At 27.8% G+C, this 19,324-nt stretch overlaps 1 protein-coding gene and 1 long non-coding RNA gene across 2 annotated transcripts in view; one reads left to right on the top strand and one right to left on the bottom strand.

The window, feature by feature from the left end:
- The window catches only part of LOC111034945 (cytokine receptor-like), a 54,267-nt gene extending 48,860 nt beyond the window's left edge, over positions 1 to 5,407 (bottom strand). The window contains exon 1 of the mRNA XM_022316394.1: positions 4,824 to 5,407. The gene's annotated coding sequence lies outside the window, so the exon portion shown is untranslated. The remainder of the gene's footprint in view (positions 1 to 4,823) is intronic.
- Positions 5,408 to 8,242: 2,835 nt separating this feature from the next.
- LOC111034938 overlaps positions 8,243 to 19,324 on the top strand; it is a 46,949-nt gene continuing 35,867 nt past the window's right edge. Inside the window, exon 1 of the long non-coding RNA XR_002604598.1 lies at positions 8,243 to 8,369. This is a non-coding gene — a long non-coding RNA (uncharacterized LOC111034938). The remainder of the gene's footprint in view (positions 8,370 to 19,324) is intronic.

Here is a 19,324-nt window from a genome sequence, read left to right as displayed (position 1 = left end):
AATTCCATCACCCCTCCCCTCACAAAAATTGAATATTATTTTATACGTTTATAAATACGTGCACGTTTTGTATATCATAGTATCATAATATACTACGATATTATTGTCTTGCAGAATTTGACGAAATGGTAACAACTATATAACATCATATTAAGTACATTATTATTTACTCGAATCCAATATTAACTGCCGGTCGGCCGACCACGAGAAATAATAAATACAGTCGAGACGCATATACACGCACCACGTACGTTCGACGTGATCACATGTCCGACGACTGCCACAAAACAAGGGTTAAACGACTACAGTCTCCAGTATCCGGCATTTCACTTTTAATCTCGAACGCTGGTTATTTTATACGGTCAGATAAACCATAATATTGTATACGTACGCACGTTTTCAATTCAAATAGAAATAATAATAATGGGAAAAAAAATGCCAAACTCATTCGAAACACATGTGGTGTTTTCAAACTAGTATTTATACATTCCCTTTGAGTGCATTTTATTTTCCTGCCGGTCGGCCAGGTCGCATAAACTCATTTTCGACGTGAACACACGAAATATGCACGACAACCGTAATAATAATAATAAACAGTCAAGAACGTTGTTTTCAATCCTTTTGTGCGTCTCGGTCAGCCGGAAATACGCTATTATACTATATGCGCGATATTGTAATATTGTTATGTCTGGAAAATTCCAAAACTTCCAGTATTTTTGTTTATAAAAAGAACAATACCTATATGGCTACACGATTGGTTTTATGTACTAGCATTTACGTACATTATATTATTATGAATTATGATAAATAGACATAATATAATTATTACAATACATTATATTATGAGGGCTGATGATAAATGAATATTCAATTGTAATGTTTAGAAGTTTTGAGAAATATGAAATTTCCATATCGAGATTTCTGCAGTGTATTTCAAAAAGTTTTATTAAATTATTAAATTAATATATACATATTATAATATTATGTACTACATACATATATAAGTAATGTTTTAATAGTACCTGCGATCGTTAAGGTTTCTCGGAATACTATTTTAATATCTATTGTCACTGTGTAAAAGCATATTTGTTGAATGGTTGTCGTCGAGAAACTGTTATTGTATTATATTTTTCGAAGATTCACGGAACGAGAGGAAAGTTTTGATATTTAATGAAGAATTTTAGCATGAAAAATCCCAATTGGATCGTTGACTAGACTATAGAACTCAGACACATCTTTTATTCGAAAACTCTGGACCCGCCACTGGACAAATGTTATTAACTTCGCATTAATAAAATAAGACAATTATTGTAAAATGTATTTTATAATTTCATATTTTAATTTAAGAATATTGAATATGAAATGGCTTTTCGTTAGTTGTGTGCATTGTGAGTTTAATTTTGCTTACGATCAAACATTTTGAAGTTCCATTAAATACAAATAATTTCATATTGTATCTTTATTGCAGTTGTTCATAATACCAATGTTTCACTAGTACAAGTAAAATAATTTATAGGTAAATACATTTTATTTCAATAAAAATCTGTAACATTTGGTTTAAAATATCACTTATCTATAAAATTATTATTATTGTGCCAATATCATTATAACAATATTATTATGTTATCCTTTATCGACACAATTCCATAAAATATTTTATTTTACGCTTCGGCATACACACACGTTGCGTCGGCAACTACGGATTTTACATTAAGACGGGCGATAAAGACCGCGGTTTCCCGAACACAATGATTGTTATTGTAGTATAATAAAAAAAAGGCACACATTTTCGGTTAGCGGTCAGAAACCCCATAGAGAGCGTGACACAAACAAAGGTCGATTGTAAACGCTGCTATAGTACGCCGCGAGAGAAACGCTTGATACAAACTACACGACCTACCCAAAGTAGTTTTTCGTTGAGATTCGAAATTGTTTTTAAGTGCTTTTATGTTCTAAAAAGCACAAGTTAATATCATTTATCGTCGACCTCTCATACCGTTGCATTGAAATAATTAATGTCGGGACCAATATTGAATTTTCAATAAAAAATAATTTAAAAAAGTACCTCATAAATTGTTATAATTACAGTTAAAAATTAACAAAAATAAAATGTATTATTATTATCCATAACTATATGTATACAATGTTAAAAATATTTAGACTTAATTTTTAATAACAATCATGATATATGATTTAATATTAAAATACTACTATTAGAATATAATGTGCAATTTTATTGCCTCTTGGAAAAATTTTGTTCAACCCACAGTATTACTATATAGTATTTACTAATAAGTAATAAGCACCCGATAGAAAAATAAATATATTATTATAAAATATCCCAAGAAATATAAAGTTGAGACACCTCTTAGAATCGTTGTTCGTCTACAATGATTTATCAAGAAATTCAAATGAAACACACACCCATTACAGCAATCTACTCGATGACGAGATATACAATCAAAACCTTTAGCAGAGCGGTTTCTCCAATTGTTTCGTTGCTTTCCCACAAACGTAGATATTTTTCATCCGAGACGCTATAAGCCGATCCATGAGGAAAGTTGACTACAGAAGTACCTACAGACAGGACGGGATTAAACTGTGATCAGGTGGTGTCGGAGGGACATTATATTATGTAAAGAACCTATATTGTTCTCGGCTTTTAATTTTACCAAGTGATTATATCTGTACTTTTTATAGTAAAAATATTAAATTTTAAGAAAAACTAAAGAAATAAAGATTATAATATTATATATTCGTGTAAAAATAGTATAGTACCATTAGTACCTACAGATCTACCATGGTTTCTCGACTGTTTTCTGTTATTAGAGTATTTTATAGTATGACGTATTATATGAAATTAAATTAAATTATATTTAAATAAGCATGAGACGAGACCGTAAAACTGGGTTTATGGACACTGTAAAACTGAAGAATATAAAATGGTAGTATAATATCGATTATAATTTATAGGCGGTAGTGCAGTAATTTGTAACTTTCATATCAATTATAATATTACTTGCGTAAATACAGGATATATTATCAAATTTATATTTGATGATAAGAATTAAAAATATGTATCTATAAATTATTTTACGAATAAAAGGCTGGTGTTAAAATAATAACAAGATAAATCAATAACAATAATCAAAACATATTTTTCACAGATTACCACGGAGGAGATGATCGTTTCGTCGAAAATATATTTAAGCGTGAAATTATGCATAGTTGGACTTCAAATATTTTGGAACAGCCAAACACAAGGAATAATTATAATTACAATCAATAATATTATTATCGTCATGGTATTATTAAGTAGCGACGCGTGAGTGCGTGACGTAATCATACCCGTGTGTGTACGGCGGCTAAATGAATGCGCAATACGAACGTTTGGTGCGTGAATGTTATTAACTTTTAAGTTAGGTAGGTCGTAGCCCGTAGATTTAGCTAACATTAATGATTATAAATAGCTACTAATAATAGATGATAACAGCAATAACAACAATCGTGATATCGACTTAAATCGTATACGGCAACGGCAACAGAGGAAAGTTACTCGTGAGGAAAAAACATTTTTTAAGAAAACAATTATTGGAACCAATAGATCAGAAAACACGAATCCCAGACGATCGCGTAAAACAATTGATACAGACAACTACGACGACGATGACGTTTAAAATTTCTAATGTGCCTTTTGGCATGAAACATCGTCCACGCGTTTTTTACCTAAGTAACGTTTTCTTCATGCCTTTTTATTTGGTAAAATTGTTATTACTTAACGCACGTCTGACAAAAACACATTTTTTTTTGGCTGAGGACGTCACCACTAACCAGCCCGGAGCGTTTCGCGATCGAAATCTTACGACGGCAATAATAATATTACATTTCATTATGCACAATGCACATTTTACTATCGTGTCCGTAGCAATAATAATAATAATGACGGTAATAAAAATAATAATATGTAACAACGATTTGTGCACGCGCAGAAAACGCGGGTGGCGGGTCAGTCATGTTTTGATGTTTATTCCTACTCCAACTCCACAAGCACCTCCACCTCCTGCCTACTCCTCGTCCACCTACTTTCCTCCGACGTTGCCAAATCGCATTACCATATGCGGCGCCACGGACGGCCGCCGTCGCGATTTTTACGACGTCCACAGCGACGGCGGCAACATTGCGCTGACCATAATATTATAAATATAATAGTAATAATAATAGTAATAATAATAATACGAATAGTACACTGGGATTACACGACGAGGTACTACTACGGTGGTGACGGCGGCGGCCAGTCGGCAACGAGAGTTGTAGTAGTCGGGGCCGGCCCGACGGCGTTTCTCGGAAATGCCGCCAGACCCGTCATCGTCTCTCGCGCGCTCGCTCTCTTCCGCTGTCCGTCGCTGCCGATCGCTAACTAACGGCCTACAAAAAATTATATCGTACCGACCAACCGACCAACCGACCGACCTCCCTACCATTTGCGCATCCCGAAGATTAAAAATCACTTTTGTGGGCACGTTTTGTCGGCTGGCCTAAACAACGGCGATAAAATTATCACGTGCCCGCGTGCATTTAAATTTTATAGTGATAAAGGATAATATTCTGAAAACCCGTGACCGGCCTCCACTAAATGATAATTTGGCCGATCTCTCTAGGTAAAACGGGATAAATAAATGATTTCGATATCATAAAAAGTAACTCTAATATTATAATATAGGTATACTCCTACTCTGTGGTACATACTCAAACAATAAAATCACTAGTATCGTGCGTGATATATTAATATGATGAACTAGCAATTATTTCTATGATACACTTACCTAAGATATTGGCTTCGCCGTTGTTAATCTGTTTTCGGTCCTTTAGCTATACGGTTTGGCAGCAAACGATACTGTTTCCTGTAATTCGGCCCGCTCCGGTCAAGTGTAAATAATATATATTTTACAATATAATATTATAGAATGTTGTGATCCACAATCTCCAGTGTATTATATTTTATTGAATTGTACCCGACAATTATTATATAATAGCTAAGTGGTTATTTATTAAAATTGGTAATGATAAAAAAATAAAAATAAATCAGAAATCTGACGACTCTAGAGAAACGTCAAAAAAGCAAAACGGTTTAAATTGAGTAAAAAAAAAAAATTAGAAAAATAAAAAATATATTTAATTAGGCGGGTGTAAAAAAAAAAATTCAAAATAAAACATTGACCAGACTCGTGGATTGGGTAGACAAATGCGTAAGTAAGCTGCTAAAGACACGACGACGATACGATGTAAATGTACTCATCGCGAGCCGAGGAAAAAAAATTAATCTAAACCACTACAGTTTAGTAAGACTGAACAAACGAAACTGTTGCACTTGCTCGGCAGTCGGCCGTAGTCGATGGATGGACGAAAAAAAACCACCTGCTGCCGCCGTCGTCGCTGTTGCCGGTGCTGCTGCCGCGGCGGTGGGGGTTGTTTGCCGCCGCCGGGTGGAACGAGCCGTGCGGCGTGGTAGGGATGGCAAACAGGTGAGTTGTGGTCGACAGGTTGGGTGAGGAGGATGCACGTTATATATACATATCTATACAAACGTATATAATATATATTGTATATAGGTAATATTATATTATATTATTATTATGTTTACGTTTATGTGCATGTGTGAGTGTGTACGTGTCTGTGTTTGTGTGCGCGCGCGAACTATACGCGCCCTCTACCGATCACATACGTATCGATGTTTAGTATAATGTTATAATTATGTTATGTATACTATTTTATTACAGATACTAGATACATAATTATTTTATTAAATTAATTACTACTATAGGGTTTATCCTGTGTACCTGTGATACTATATTATAATACTTGCACGAGCTGCATGCACAGGCATTTTTAGGCGAGCAATTTTTTTTGATGACGATAAGCAGGGTTTTTTTTAATCCTATACGAGCATGCAAAAATGTTTTAAAAATTCAATATGAAAATATAATGTACTCTTTTATGCTTTGGTATCAATTATGCTGTATAGTGTGTACGATACTAATTGAATATCTGGCCTCGAAATACTTATAGCTATACATTAATTAAATATCTTAAAACAATTGTATTCATTAATTGGTAGGTATCACCCATAACCTATAAGTAACTCTAAGAATAGTTTTTATCGCTCATTAGGTATGCGCTTGCAGGGCCAACAGTTTTTGAAGATAGCATAGTAAAATGATATATGTAGGTAAATATATATTATGAATATAATATAATAACAATAAATAGTCCTAAAATAACACTTAAGAAAAATAAAAAATAAAAATACACAGATATGATAAACATTTACGCAAGACAAAATTCATAAAATTACCTATATCCTTTTCAATATTCATGTATTTCTAAAAATATATTTTTATTTTTCAACATAAAAAAATGTTTAAAAAACCTAATATTTTCCAATAAAAATAAGTAATAACGATAATGATAATCATAAACATTTTTAAGTCATTTTGGTATGAAAATTTATTAAGGGGCATTTATATTGTTGGGAACCTCATTTTATCAGCTGCATACCTTGCGGCCAAAGTCTGAGAACGCCTTTATGTACTTGAAATTTGAATGCTTGTTATTATATAGATTATAAGGTATAAACACTAAACATGCTTCTATAGTTGAACTATTTTCACAGTTTGAAACTTTAAACGACAGTATTATTAATTTGTACACAGAAATTTAAAGTTCAATGATTAATTTCATAAGGATTACAATAAATTTGCTTCCAGTGGTGTCTGAATATTATTAAACATTATATTTATCACTTAGGGTATTTCTGTGGATCCACTCATCTGCTTTAGAACACTACAACATTAGTATGAACTAATATAAAATAATAATTATTTATACTTTTCAATTATTTACAACTATAAACCACCCAATTTCATATAATATAAGACATGAGATGTTGCGGTAACACATACCCACAACCTACATCATAGGATAGCCACCACCTTTTAACAATATTACATTTCTTTCAAAATGTATTTAGTTTGACAATTAAACCTTATTCGTAATAATATACAGAACAAGACAGTATAGTAGTATACATATTCATAGCTCAATTCAAACTGTTTAAAAAACGCAAATATTATAGGCTATTTATTTATAGATAACATCGTCTTACATTACCATTATTTAATTGTTCAGATTGTACATACGTAATTAAACTGTATATTATATCAATACTTTACAATAACAAAATTATAGTTTGGTATTTATTTTAATTATTCAAAGTCAGAAATGAGCAAAAATAACGTTTAAATAATTCTAAAATATTTAACTATTGACTAACATTTCTAAAATAATATTATATAAGCCACATTAGCTATTAAATATTCAATAAATGCATGTAATATATTATACCTAATGACTTTATGTTTCTGTGCTGTAAAACTAATAATACCTTATGTATAATTTGTTTGCTTTTGCAGATATTTTCATATTTCCAAACAAATCCACAACAAATTAAATACGTTGTGCCGACCAAGATTATTTTAATAGGCACCTAATACATTTATAAATTAAATAAATACTTTCGTTGGGAAACAGTTACTTTGTTCTCGAATCAAGCACAACAAGTGTTTGAATTGTTTCTATATTTCCTAGGTACCTATTAAATTGTTGAGTTCATTGATTCGTTATTACCGTTTCTTCGAATAATATAATATATATATAGGTAGTAGGCACTTATGAGTCATGAGGTAAGTTAATAATTCCTATACAAAATAATTTTTATTTTATTCATGGAGCTATAACTTAAAAGTAATGAATATCATTATATATATGTTTGTTGTATTTGTTATGTTGATCTACGTGTTTTACACTATTACCAATTGGTCATTAGATATTATTTATTTTATTAGAATTTATAAAATGTAAAATATGCAGTTTCCAACTGAAAATTCATATAAGTATCTACTGAATTTTTGTAGAGTGGTTGAGAAAATTAGTTACCTATATAAAATATCAAAACACTGTCAATTTTTCTTGTAAAATATTTTTTATCTTGTACACAAAATATTTTGATGTCAATAATAATACAATATTATATGCATTTATTCTTTCCCATATAGATATTAGTTGATTTTCTATTTATTTAGTTCATATTTATACATTGATGATTTCACTACGCTACCTACCTATAACTTATTTACGCAATAACTAATAAGATAAGTAATAAAACTGAAGTTGAGTGCTATTAGTCGTCTAAAAAATAAAAATTGAATCACACGAAGTAAAAATTATGTAATACCTCAGCGTAGGTGAACGTTTATTGTTTTATCGTTATACATTTAAATGCTATGATAAATCATCGAAAAGATAATTCTAAAGTAAGTTCACCTTTTTAATATTTAGTAATATTAAGTAACGTTTATAGATATATGATAATTGATAGGTACCTATGGGCTACCTATATTTTAAATGTTTCAGTATCCCTTTATAATAATTAATATACAATGTTCAATAAGTAAAAATGCTTACCATGCCTATAACATAATTGATTAATTTTAAAAAAATCGTGGATGTAAGCCGTTTTAAATAAAAAAATTTTTGAAGCCTATTTTTAAAATGTTTATGTTATTATAACTGTTAACCTTTACAATTTCAAATGTTATACAAAGATTTGCCAATTCTTTGTCGATTAAGAATTACAACTCTTTTTTTTTCTCCTATTTAGATCAATGTATTTCGTCCTAGTTTCAACAGAATGTTTGATTTCCCTTAATTAATTTTCCGTAGTTTTGTGTTCCATAGATCTGCACAGAATTTGTTATTATTGTTTCGTATGTCTACAAGTGATAATCTACCAATATATTTCATCATCATTTATAATGTATTTATTTTTTCAATTAGTTTTACGGTAGTTGGACTCATGGCTGAATCTAACATAAATTATATGTTATAAACTTTTAATTATTATTTATTTATTTTTTTTTTTTTGGGGGGGGGGGGCAATTTAATCAATAACATAATTTATATTAACGACAATTTTTATAATATCTTTGCTAATAAATATTTTGATATTTTTAAATGTATGTTTTAACTAAATTATAATTAATAAACGTGATAATATTTCTTAAGCTTTATTAAAATTTTGTCAAGAAGTTTTTAGAATTTGTTTAAGAAGTTTCTGTGGAAGGCTTGAAATAGCTTGCAATAATTTGTATAAGTATATTCAAAATTTCATTGTATGTAGATAATGCTATAATATGTAATTACGAAAGTTTTGAGTGTCTAAGATTAATATTTATTGAATTACGGACAAATTACTAAAATCGTTATTTATGATGGAATATCCTATTTCGACGAAATTTTAACTTCAAAAAAAAAACTTTGACTATATATAGGTGCAATATATTTACTATAGTATTGAATAATTTTATTATTGCCATGAGAACTTATTAGAAACTTACCCTGTATTAAGTTTCAAGTCTTTGGTTAAATTTAAATATTTTTATGAATTTTCAACTACAGTATAATATCCAATTTTTCGTGATTTTAACAAATTTAATCAAGACATTTAAACTTCATATGGTTTAAAAAAAAATTAGTTTTTGACTGTATTTTCGATAATATTTTTAAGCATTAAATCAAAAACGTAGATCATTTTAAATATTTATATGACTATATAGAACCTAGAAATTATAACTTATTTTGAAAATTATACTGTGTTTATAAAATGCTAATACAAATATTTGGTGAAATGTCAAGCCTGTAGTTAAACCTTAACTAACCTAACCTAGGTAACTTTTTTTAATCGATTTTGATGAAAACTTCTGTTGATATATTTCCGTTTTCTGATGTTGTTTGGTCAGTCTTAGTCATTCTTACATTTTACTCAAATTACAAGCGCAATACAATTTTCTACCAAAACCACTAGTATTAGATTGAAGCATTTTTTCTTCTCCAAAACGTGATGAATGATGGCAAACACACAAACACACACACACATACACACACACTCACACACTGAGTATATTATAAAACCAATACTTTTATCTCTCAGCTTAGAATCTAAAAAAAACACTCACACGTTTGTAAAATCAATACATTCTGAGCAAGGCAAGAATATAAATCTAAAATAAGTTTTTTTAAATTTTTATTTGTACAACAATTTATACACTTTTTGTATAATAGAAATGTATAAATAATTGTAATAGGACTTATTGTCCTTTGTATATTTGAAGAAATAAATAATAAGATTAAATGAGGTTAATTAAGTTTAGCTTGGTATCTTGAAGGGAGAAGCCACCTACTGACGATCCTTCTGGGGTTGGGGTATAGTTATAGGGCGGGTTAAATTGAACGGGAAGAAGGTCGTGACACCATTTCCTTTTTATTCTTTTGGCAGGAATGCTGGGCATTGAATTGGTCAAACTTTTCAAAAAAGTTGAATTAATAATTGTATATTTTAAATATTGAATTATTAATTCAAACCTTACTTAATCGACATCCTATTTTTTTTTCACAATTAAGACTTCAATATCTTAGACAAGGTATTAAACAATTTAAATTTAATTAGCTTAAACATATTATCAACAATATAATATAATTGCCATAGGTTTATTTTATGAAACTAAATGTGATGTATTACAAGTTAAATACTAAAATTATCATATTGTAAGCTATGTCTTTAAAATTTATGAAATCTATTTATCTTTACATCTATTCAAATTTGTAATTACAAATCAGCACTTACAAATTTATAAAATTACTCTATAGATAGTAAGTACAAAAACATTAATATCACATCTAACGTAATTAAATGCATCATGATATATCATGGTATTCACCATGAAGATTAGAATTTATAATCCTATAGGACTATAATATATTATGCTGATTAAAACAGAAAATTATTAATATCTGTAGCGTATAATTAAAATAAAATACATACTATACTAGGCATATTATACGTCATACTTAATATGCAGTTTTTTTATTCTACTCAAATGGAGTTTTATTTAATATTTTATCTTGAAAGATGATAATTTTTTTTTACTGCCATATCATTCAACAGTAATATAATTATAAATTTTTTTCGTACTAAGAAATGAATGATACGATCGAGATTAGAGATTGATAATTAAACTCCCAAACTTATTTTATTGAGTATAACATTCTGTTCAACACACATGTTCCAACAAGCTTATTATTTATATACATAATATAAAACGCAAGGTAGATGAAACGATGTATGTAGTTAAATGTAAACTTATATAATATATCCAAGTAAATGTAAGTATTTAAGATAAAAAATAAAAAATATATCACTGCATGTGTATAAAATTAAATGTATACCGCATAACATATTATAATACTACATACTGCGTTTGGATCTATCATTAAATCATATTGAATAGTTTTCATTAAGGGTCTGTACACAATTAATATGTATTATCATCAAAACTCAAAGGGATAGCAATATAGAATGCTTATAAAATGTCGTGTATGTACTGCAGACTACAGTCTTTTAGTATACCCAGCGAGTGTTTAAGGAATAAACTAACCTAACAATATTAATCCAGATTTATTACTGCTACTTACAAGGCTCGGTCTGAATTCACCATGTAAACTATACCGTCACCAAATAAATCAAAAGAGTAGAATTCAATTATTTGTAATAGTAGAATGGTTTTTTAATACCTACGGACTACAAAGATGCTAATCTTTTCGGAATTTCCGGATGACGAAAACTTTACTGTACTGAATTGGATGAGGTTAGAATAAGATTTTCCTATTTAACACTTTTTTATGGGCAGTTAATTTTAAATGGTGTATAAATAATAATTTTAATTAATTTTCTATGATTCACTTGAGCCAGAGTCATGTGTCTAACTATACAAGCAAGATAATCATAAATAATGTCAAATTTAAAAAAAAAATATATTCGTAAAATCCAAATTTTATAATAAGTATATTATTTTGTTGCAACAAAGTCAGAAGAATAAGTCATTAAAATGATTAAAGCTAATGTATATTATTGAATTTATTTCATTTTAAATATTGACATTTTTAGTTGTGATGTAAAATTGTAGTTTATTCTTAAAATGATAAAATTGCCTAATGTTCTGTCAACTAAAATAAGTTCTCAATTAATAACTATTCAGGGTGATTTACCAAGCAACAAGGAAAAACTAATATTTTTTCCTCTAACACGTTAATAGTATTTCAAAGTAACGCTTATAAAAAGTTGGAAACCACTAGGTCTAAGGCCTAAGGTATGTAACCATACATTTTACCATAGGGTTTGGAGATACAAACTTACATTTCCAAATGAAAACCAACCTTATTTACTGTTAAGTGTTAATTGATTAAATAAGTTTTTTGAAAATGTAGATAAATAAGATTATAAAATATGAACGATTAGTTACTGAGTTATTGAAATATTATACTAAAAATAATAGTCCTAATAAATGGTTTTACAAAAATATTAAATGTATGTACTCTTAGACCTGGGATAGTATTTAATATACTCAGAGGATTTTTAGTTTTTACAAATTATTTAGGTATTGCTTGTATAAATGTTAATCAATTAATATAAAATAATAAATTAATTACTAAAATGTTCAAAACATATTTCCTGCAGTCCTATCTTTCATACGCATAAATATGCAACCAAATGGTTAGATGTAGATTTATTATTATTAATTATTAGTTCACAAATTTAAACACAAAAAACAGTTCCTATAGTTTGAATTTCGATTCAGATTCATAAACATTTTAAAAAAGTTATCTGATTAATAATTTACAGGAAAAGGATGACTCTCATTTGAAAAAAAACGGTCCATAAGTATATACCTAATTTAAAATTTAAAATATCAGAATTTCAATAAATTCTTTATTAGCGGAAAAAATGGGAAAATGTGAGCAGCTTGATGAATCAATAAATATAATATATATATAAACATTGTACTTATATTATTTAAAATTTGACATTTTAAATCAACAGTTTTATTTTTTTCTCCATTAAATTAATTCAGAATTATCCAGGTATACAGTGTACGTATAAAAAGAAGGCACAAATTACATATAGTGATGATATATACGAAAAAATATGATAAATTAATAATTATTAAATAACATTAACATTATATATATTTACCTAAGAATCTTTCGATTTACAATTCCATGTAATTTAAAGCTACATTGCAATCATGTAAACGCATCATGATGTTTCCCCCCTCCCCGCCCCAAAACAATATTTTGACGTAACTAAAGTGCAAAGAGTTCTGTGAAGCATGGCTAATTTCTTTTTATAGGGAGAGGTGGCTTTATAATTTTGAATTAATAACTGATTATTGAGAAAACTAAGGATAGTTGAAAAAAAATTGAATTTGGGTGGCGTACTTCACGATCCTTATACATAATGGAATAATCGTTATTACCGCCAAATAGTTACAGTATGGGTTAACTATTCATTGATTTACTTATAAGTTACAAACAAAGTTTAAACATTCGATGAAGTAGTTGACTATAACTATACTCAAAACTATAATATTTTATCGATGAACATTTGATTAAATATCGAATAATGAAAATTAAATATTGTTTTATAGCAATATTGTATTGATTTTACAATAATGTGTGTTTATTTTAATTATTTTTTTAAGCTTTAAGTTTTGAACAGTGTAGTAAAAAAATTATGGTTTCTGATAGTAAATTAAATCTAGCTAGTAATTCAGGAGGTAAAAAAATACAAATTATCAGTACTTTTCATAATAACCGAATGTAACATTGTTATCTTAAAAATTAAGAAACAAATTATTGAAAAAAGGGATGCCTTACTAAAAACCAAAAATAAATGACTGTAGCAACTTGTCGTTATTATCAAAAATTAATACTACTATTTACTAGTAAAAAAATAATTTTCAAAATAGTTTGGTCCTTTTTGTGCTATTTTTAAGTATTTATTAAATGTTTGATTTTTTTAGTTTTATTCTGATTTATGAATGACAAATTTTTGTTTTTGCCTAAAAAAACTTGAAAATTGAATCCAAGGTTCTATATACATTTTTCTTACAAAAAGTAGAAAAAAAATGTTTTGCGAACCCCACAAATTTTTTTTTATGAGGATTGTCAGCTGAAGTTTAAATTTTGACTAATTTGTATACTATACTTGTAAATTATCGTTTTTTCATTGTAGCTCTGAGTTACTAACTCAAAAAGTATTAATTCAAGAAACCTTGAAACATTCCACTGTTTTCCACAAATTATTTTCCATTAATTATAATATAGGTATATGATTATTACATAATTATTTTAAACTCAATTAAATTAAAGCATATATTATTAAAACGACGCTCCGCCTCACTATTCTACGCTAATTATTAAATATCTAAACAGATAATATTAATAATAATAATCGGATTAATATGATTTATGTTTTATTTATTTTTCGTTATCATGGAAATTTCGTGTCTTCAGCATAATTCTGTTACTCATTTTTCGGCGCTGTACCCACCAAAGAAATTTCACTTCAATAATTAAATATTAGCAATATAATAATGCAATGTTTTCAGCAAAAATAAATTCAACCCGCCGTTACATTAGTACCTAGTAAAATAAATAACTATAATTAAATATATTACATAATAATTTTAGTTATATAATATGCTTACAAACCATCTTAGCTTAGAACCTTTTTTTTGTATTCAACGATTTATCATTAAAGTCAAATTCAACATATTATCCAGTATCCATTACAATGACTTACTCAATGTCAATGACTCGACAACTATTGTGCAGTAGAGCGGTTACCCACTTTTTTTTAACAATATATATATATATACATATATATAAATGTAAAACAAAAAATCAATTGAGAACGGCTGGGCCGATTTGGCTCAAATTTTTTTTTAATTGTTCGTAATTGCTAAGAGAAGGTTTTTACGAAAAAAATTGTGGAAAAACCCTTTTTTTAATGATTTATTTTTTGAGTTCCGGAATGTTTTTTTCGAATTGAAAAAACTACAGTAAGCTTTAGCTTATAAAATTGTCCATATGACATAATTAATCGTTAAATGGGGCCCCGGCCAACACCAAAACAATGGATCAACACGGAGAAATATGTCGTGTATTGAATATTAGGTATTAATATTATGTTTCACTATATAAAGTAAATCTTAAATTTTGTAAAGTGATAATTTTCGTATCGTTTTTATTCCTTTCAATTTTATTTATAGCTTAAATACCCTCTCTTTACATAGAACGCTATAGTCGATAGTAGAGATAAAATTTAGGTTTTATCTATATGAAATATGATTATTCGATTATTACGACTTCATTTTCCATTTTCCGTTGTTAGCGTTACAGAAAAACTGCGAGAGTAGAATTTTATTTTATTTTACTAATCTAACAAGACGCAATCCTGGATGGTTTAGATTCACAATTGGACCCGATAGGTCCGACCCGGGGAGTTGCTCAGAGATTTTAAGATTTAAGAAGAAAATATTTGTTTATATTCGGTTGCTATTGGTTATAGGATAAATATAAATATATTTAGTAGAAATGGTTATGTTTTTTTGTTTATTGTTGCCTGCAGTGGTTCAGTGGTTCATCGGGCAGATCAGGTATAAGCTTGCATACAATTGAATTTTCGCTCATTGCCTACCAAGGTGGATGAGTTGCACTTATAGCCGCTCATCGGCGTGTCCGCAATCAAATTAAATATAAAACATATTATTTCAATAATATACAGCAGGTAGGCATAAAAGACTGCTTGCATTAACACCATCGAGTCTCATATAGTCATATAGAGTTATTGTCATTTTTAACGGGCAACAAAGTGCACGGGATCAGCTAGTAATATATTTGGTGATGCTTATAAGTCAAATGTTTTTTTGGTTTAGTGAGAATAATTCAGATAAAAAAGGTTTAAATGAAATAAATATGATTTAAGTTATCAATTCTTCACAGTCTTCTATACGAATTACTAGAGGATGTCTGAAAACATAAAAAATCACATTCAAATAAAAAAATTGATTTCGTTTTCCTTAATATTTATTATTTCCAAGATTTGACTGTTGTATAACTAATTTTACAATTTGATTTGATATTATTTTTATCTCAGTGTAACAAGTGTCCACACATTTTTCCATACAATTATACATGAATCTGTAAGCTTAGGATTTGTGTTTTGCACCATATAGATATATAAAATTAAAAATCAACAAACAAAACGTACCAATTATTTAAGTATTTAAAAAACTTGACAATATCGTGGTAAGACATACGATCTTGTATAGGCATAGTTATTTGAATCCCGATAACATCAATGATCCCTGAGCCGTCCATGCCTCTCCTTGTTTTACTTTTATTCGTTACCTTTTTTATCTTTACTGCAATACGTGCAAATGTACAATTACGTCTTAATGAGTGTTAAATTACATTTATTTTAGGTATATGTTATTATGATAGGTCATAATTCTAATTTAAATTTTGGAAAAACAAACATTTATATTTGTTTTTATATTGTGTGGGATATGTATGAAGAGTACCTATTACCTAGTGGAAAGTGGTAAAGTGGGGTAATTCCGTACGAAAGGCAATACCGTATGATAAGGTTTTTTGAACATTGAGTCAAGATAGAAAAAAATTAATGATGTTTATTTATCCATGACTGTATATGTTTATTGTTATTGATAACTTTTAACCTCATTTGTTATACAAATTCCCTCACAAATTCCTATTATCACAAATTATGTATAATCACTATTCATTAAAAATTATTATACTTAATTTTGTTTAATGTAAAAAAAAAACAATGTCAAATTACTAAAAAGGAAGTATAGATTATTTAATAATTTGATTATTAGGAATCTTATTTATACTTTTTACGTAATACTTGTAACTTTGAAATTTCATTTCGGGGGCAAAACCGTTGTGACAAAATAGTATTTCATTTTTGTATGGTGAAATCAGAATTAGATCAGGTGAGGATACGTAATAAACTTAAAAATTAGTATTTTATAAATCGTATTTTTTAGTGAGTACTTTAAGAAATTGAATTTTTTTTAAAGTTAATATTAAGATTTATTAAAAATGTATGATCATTATTTAAGATAACAATATTTATAATATAATATTACACAGTCCAATTTAAGTGTATTAAAAGTTTCAGAATTCTTTGAAGTTAGTAGGTAGTACGGTTATGCCCCGACTTCCTTTACTTATTTTACTTCAATTATATTTTATTGTGCTTATTACTAGGGCTCGGATTTTGTAGCAAATGATTTTTTGTCTGAGATAGTGACAGAAAGATAATTTCTCACATTATACGTCTTGTAAAAACGCTTTTCGTATCAATCTCCTTATAATTAAAAAACTTGAATAGTAGTAAATTCGTTTTTAATCTAAATGTTTAAATTGTTTGTGTTTTTTTTTTAGTATATTTGCATATTATTCTATGTTTATAAAGCTAATAATGAAATAAATGATTTTCTGAAAATGTTAAACACTTAACTATTTATTTTGCTACAAAATAGCCCAATTATTTGTTACATAATAATATAATATACAATTTAGGTAAGTCCAATAAGGCTATAATACCTACATTGTATCATATACGACTATTTTTTTTTTACCATTACCAACCATCCTTTCAAAAAGTATTAATGTTTTTCAAAATATTTTTATTATGGTTTCAAGTTATTATAAAACAAAGCGGTTTTTAAAATAATTATATTTTTAATGTTTTTTATTCTTATAATTTTTAAGTTTTTACTTTTTTGAATGACTACTTACAGTTTTATTTTAATCTTCGAAAGCAGAATATTTTTCTGAGTATTTTGAGTACATTAAATTTAGGACGAGTAGTGTATGAGTTATAGTTCTTTAAAGTTTTGATGAGCGGAGTGGAGTAGTAAGCGGTTACCTCACAAAATGTAGTCCTCTACACCGCTCGTCTAAACTTTAAATACTTGTAACTCATAAAATTAATATAATCCTAGATTTGATTTTATATATCTAAATACCTTGGAAAATATTATGCTTTCAAAGATGAAATTAAAATTGTGTGTAGTAAGTTTAAAAAATTTAAAAAAAAAACAAAAATATTATGAGGATAACAAATATTTTAAAATATAATTTTTTAATAAAAACGTGGTTTTGTGACGACTTGAAACCATGAAACAAAAATATTTTCAAAAAACATTAATACTTTTTGGAATAATGAGTGGTTCACGATAGAAGAATCACCTGTATATTTATCAACAAACATATCATTTATTGTAATATAAAATAATTAAGTACCCATAGGCACCAATAGAATATGAAAAAAAAACAGGTATATTTGATTTGATTTTTTTCTTCAAAAAACAAAGAAAGAAATCGGTCATGTAAGTACGTGTAAGGTGTTTTAATAAATTATTTAAAACTGATGACGTGTGTGAATTCATGGTAAATTAATTAGAAATTATTTATGATAATAATAAAAATAACTAGTTAATACAAAATTATTCATGATGTATACGATTAAAATAAACTTAGGCTTTTACATTTTTTTAATGATGTAAAGTTCCTTACTACACACAATTTAAGTCCTGGGTATAATTGTATAAACAAAGCTTACAAAGCACATAAACAATATATATATGACTTTGACCGTCTGTCTACCTGACTTATGAAATACTAACAATCAAGTACCGGTACTTATAATTTAATCTAAGAACCAAAAATAATAATGATATAATATAATATCATCTATATATCAATACAAAAATAATCAATATAAAATACTATGGTTTAGCTATATAATATTATGACACGCAATAATAGCCAATATGAATAATATTGAAATCGTGCATAGGTACCTATACCTACCAAGTAGATACCTGCACTATACTGAAATTCGTTATCAATCTGATATATTTGATTCGACGTAGTAATATTTGTTATTATAGTTACATGAGAATATTCATCATATTATCGAGTTGATGACAATTTTAAAGGAAATCGTTGCGTTTTTTAAGCAGCGTCTGAGTTATACCTACTCGTATTTTATTTTCAAGTAGGTACTTTAGGTTGGTATCATTATTTATTTTAATATGAGTCTATTTTGTTGCCACGGATTATCATTAAAATGAGGTGAAAAAAAAAATATATGAAATGAATATTATGTATAATTTATATAATATTATACTTAATAATGTCAGCGAAGAACCAAAAAAAAGCCTATTTTTGATAATTGTTTAAAAAAATTGATTTTGAAATAATTAAAATATTGCAGAATTGTAGATTATTCTTTAATAATGTCGGTGTTTAATGTAAAATGTATAGTATTTAT

This window comes from Myzus persicae, unplaced genomic scaffold (genome assembly GCF_001856785.1).
Source record: "Myzus persicae strain clone G006 unplaced genomic scaffold, MPER_G0061.0, whole genome shotgun sequence".
Taxonomy (NCBI): Eukaryota; Metazoa; Arthropoda; class Insecta; order Hemiptera; family Aphididae; genus Myzus; species Myzus persicae.
This window is presented reverse-complemented; position numbering and strand designations above follow the sequence as displayed.